Below are 4,529 nucleotides of genomic sequence, written 5' to 3' on the forward strand. Positions count from 1 at the left end.
GGAGGTACAGAAGAGCAGACCCCACACTTGGGTAATAGATGTATCTATATACTTCAGATATAGAAGTACATGGGGGTGATCCCACATACATAGAAGGAAGGGGGACAGCGAAGAGGTTGATCCCATTTGTGAGGGGAAGTGGCGGGAAGGGTTTCTTGCCTCAGCATGGGGTAGTACGTGCACAGGGTGATCGAGAAACAAATCTGCAGGGTGATAGTGACAATGCTTTTTCTACTCGCACAGATGTGTTCAGGGGCGTTGTTGAATCCCCTGCAGGAACAGCCCCCCGATGTGTGTGCATACAGGCGATACGGAAGCAATGGCACCATGAGTAAAGAAGGGTGGCATGAGTGCACATACTGGTACATGGTGCGGGAAGAGTTTTGGGCAGAATAGCCAGGTATATATGCATACACCACAGCGAAGCAAGTGGGAAGATCGAATGACTCCACAAGCATGCAGGCATATGCGTAGTGTGGAGATTGTAAAGAGGAGTATTCCAGGCTCTTTGATTTTGAAAATCATCACTTTAGAAATGTGAATATAGAATATACAGGTGGTATCATTTGTCTGTGAAACACTGATAAAGGGGTGTCTCATGCACTTGAGACTGCCAACAGAAATAGTAGCTACATGGTTGCTGTAAAATCTGGCCCAGAATTCCCCAGTCTGAAAAAGTCCTCGAACCTCTAATAATGTAAAAGCCTTAAGGTGGGATATGGAAGAGCGATAGACCAAAACAAGTAGAGATTAATTATTTCAAGTATTATTTCATGGAGCACTGCTTTATTTCTTCTCCCTTCTTCTGAAGATTACTAGTCCCAGCAACGTAGAGGTAGGCCTTGGAATGGGAAGATCCCAGATTAGAGAAGGCTGTGTAGATCAAAGTCAGTATGTCATCAAACACCTAGAAACTAAAAGGCAACTGTTAGTGATTAATTATTTAGAAGAATTTCAGTGAACAGTTCTGAAAAGAGATGATTAGCCTGCAAAACCTGTTAATAAATTCTAAAATCATAGTGGCAACAAACTTAACATTATATAGCTAGGACATTACAGCTCTGCTTGAAGGAATATACTGTTAATGGTTGAAGGGACTTTGCCATTGTTGAGAGTGAATGCTCTTTGAACATACAGAATTATTTTGGTATTATTTTGGTATTTACAGGCTCAGAATAGGCCGGAGTCAAGATAGGATTCTGTCTGCTTTTAAACTCTGATGTAGAAATACATCACGTGTTTCTTTAGAAATCATCATCCAACTTAACCTGAAAAACAATGAACTGGTTTAATTAGTGGTAAATTTCCCCACGTAGTTAACATTTACATTGGATTGTTATCAGTCCTTTTGCTAGGGCAAATATCCTGGTTCTTCAGAAAAACACATGTTAAAACTGACAGCAATAGAAAAAATTGTGTCTGCACTGAGGCATGTGTGTGGCTTACTTGCAACTTTTTGACACTATTGTGTTACAGAGGTTTAAGGCAGTACTAAAAATAATTCTGCTTTGGAGCTTACTGAAACCTAACATTAACAGAAGTTGAAATGCACAAATAGCATGAATTGTTTTCGATTCTGGTCAGTTCATATGCCTTTGAAGTATCTCCACATCTACCTCCAAAATTATTTCAAGAGACCATTATTGCAGCCAGTAGCAAGTGTAATTAAATGTGATCTGTGTGGCCAGAAAGACTTGTGATCTAGCGATTCAATTCTGGTAGATCTGTAGTTAACGGTGAACCATGACACTTATTTTTTTTTTACAACTTACAGACTTATTATTTTAGGAGGTGGTATTTTCTGGATTTGGATTGAAGGGTTCTAGAATTTTAGACTCTGCTTGAAGATCAAGGAGGACAGAAAACTATTCTGCTCCTCAAAAGCCTGCTTTGCATAAATGAAAAGATTACTGCTTTGTCAGAAGGGAAGTGGTGGTTCTAGCTCAGGCAGGTAACTTGGAGTAAGCAGACTTTGGGTAAGCTCACTTTGTCACTTCCTTATTTTGTGCCCTTTTACTTTACTTTGGCTTCTCAATTTATATAGTATAGAATACGTACGCAGCAGTGGCTGACTTGAAGAGTCTTGTGAGAGGTTGGTTTGCTTCTAACTATACTAACACTATTCGTGCGGTTTCAAAGACAAGCTTATAGGGATGTCAGAAGTGGCTTCACATCTTGAACGTGATTTTATTTGAATTAGTATCTGGTTTTACATATGCAATGACAGGATGTCCTGCTCAGAATCATCTCCAAAAAGAGGTTGTTCTAGAAATGAGAAAGCAGTGGTTCTGTTAGATTTGGATCTAGCTAATGTGGTTTCAGGTTTCACTCAGTGATACAGGGTAACATGCTCTCTGTCCTACCTTTACACAGCATCTAAAATCCTGCAAAGTTCTCTCTGCTTTTTCTACATGAGGTACTGAATTTCTTACAGACCTTTAAAATATTTCAAGCCTGTTGGACAAAAAGACAAGATTAAATTTAAACAGCCATCATATACGCACATAACTGCAGATGTTTTCAGCATGAGGAAATAATTAATTTGCCTGAAGGATTATCATCTGACCCTTTGAAAGTGTAAAACAGTAATTAATTAACATACCACTTTTGAAGTAAGGTTCAAACGTAAATTCAAAAGGAGGGTCTCAATGTAAACCAAATAATATCTATTACTTTATGGCTGAATCTATAGAACTCAGCTTAATTTGTCATGATAGTAATCAGATGCTGAAATTCCAGGCTGTATCTATTCTACTGAAGTTGGTTGGTGTAGCCACAGCTGCTTTGCTTGAGTAAATGAGAAATGCCATTTCTTACGAGCTTAGTCGTAGCAGGTGTCTTTGCTTTTTGCAACTTCAGTTTCATTCTGAAAGGTACTGTAAACTACTCTCTCCGGAATCATGGTTGTTGGAGTTAAACTAGAAAAAACATCACTGCCAATCATAGTTTTGCAGAGCCATAATGGATTGCAGGTGGAGACTAGAAATGTCTCTTACCTTTGACAACTTGGGATAGATTCCTGATCACCCTAACATGACTATTATACCAAAACATTGTTTCATTATGTGTGACAAAACCTAAACTAATCTCTGTTAAAAATAGGGAAATCTTTGAAAAGTTGCTGAATTTTTTAAGTTTTGTAAGAGTGGGATGTCACAATAGCCTTTCTTCTAAAAAGTTACTGAAAAAAATTGAATGTAATACAAAAAGGAACATGAAATTGAATGTCAATGTTGTCATGCTCGCATAGCAGCTTCTCAGAAAGAGCTTCCCCAGCTGTCAAAACCAGTGGAGAGATTGATACTGCTCTATCTGAGTCAGAGATGAGCAATCCTTGTGCATTAATCTGGAAAAAGTTTACTTGTTGTTAAACTGGAGTAAAAATCTGACATAACGTCAGATTTCATACCAAAAGGATGGTACTTAATTAAAATCCAGTTATTTTTGGAAGGAGAACAACAAAAAACTTATAAATAGCTGGTCTGATACCCCCTGCTACCAACTTAGTAGTTTCTGTTTGGGGGGAGAGGAAATTTGGGTTATTTTGGGGGAGTTATTGCTGTATCCTTTTTAAATAGGCTTTTCTTTTCTCTAACACATTTTTTCCAATTGCTAAATGAAAAAAAAAAACCACAATAAAAACAGCAAGGCAAAATGGTAAATAGAGGATAGGTATAGATTAAAAATTATTACATAGTTTAATCAGCTACTAAACAAGCTGTAAAATTGGATCGGAGAAAGCGTCTTGTTACAGTAACTGTTGATGTTGCTTGTAAAAATAGTTTCTGTGGCATTTCAATTGTCAGAAATCCTTTTTTTTTTTCTTCTCCAGTAGCCTCCAAATTCCGTGATGATAATCATCATCCTTATTTGTCTACTTGTCTCCAAAAGTTGTTGTCTTATTGTAACCTAATACTGTATTATTGAATATCTTGATGTACTTTGGCCTGCAAAATAGCATGTAAGGGTTTAGAAGTCAATGTTTAACTCACTTTACCTCACCAAAGTGTGTTTAACAGACACATAAACTGACTCGGGCAAAAACTTTCTCTTTTTGTTCACAGTCTGTCAGTGGATGTATCTTTTAGCAGTTTGTTCCATTGTGTGGTTTTGGAATATGAGATTTTGGAATATGAGATTTTTTTTTCTTTCATTTACTAAGGCATCAGTAATTTTTCCACTTATACAGAAGTTTCCATCTGAACAGGAAAAAGTCATTTTACTGTTTGTTTACAGTTGAACTTTGTAATATTTAAATACTGTTTATATAGAATTTTTCTATATGAATTATAGAAATAGAGGTATTAAAATTAAGTGAGTTTTAACTAAAAGGAGAAATAATCTGTCCTTTTCTAAAATCTTCTAATGGTAGGTACTGTAAGGTATCAGTTGTGTGTTATTGGTGGATGAGTTAGTATGTGTCCACAATTCTGGACTGCATTTGTGTATGCTGTTCATGAAGTGTACCATTTACTTGCTCTAAAGATTATTATTAATGCTTCTTCTTTTGGTCCGTGTCCTGTGTTGTC

The 4,529-nt window shown here is 36.9% G+C and overlaps 1 protein-coding gene across 1 annotated transcript in view; it reads left to right on the forward strand.

The window, feature by feature from the left end:
* The first annotated feature begins 1,870 nt into the window (after positions 1–1,870).
* The window catches only part of GNE (glucosamine (UDP-N-acetyl)-2-epimerase/N-acetylmannosamine kinase), a 20,957-nt gene continuing 18,298 nt past the window's right edge, over positions 1,871–4,529 (forward strand). The window contains exon 1 of the mRNA XM_009331521.1: positions 1,871–1,976. The gene's annotated coding sequence lies outside the window, so the exon portion shown is untranslated. The remainder of the gene's footprint in view (positions 1,977–4,529) is intronic.

Source organism: Pygoscelis adeliae, unplaced genomic scaffold, assembly GCF_000699105.1.
Source record: "Pygoscelis adeliae isolate BGI_AS28 unplaced genomic scaffold, ASM69910v1 Scaffold289, whole genome shotgun sequence".
Taxonomy (NCBI): Eukaryota; Metazoa; Chordata; class Aves; order Sphenisciformes; family Spheniscidae; genus Pygoscelis; species Pygoscelis adeliae.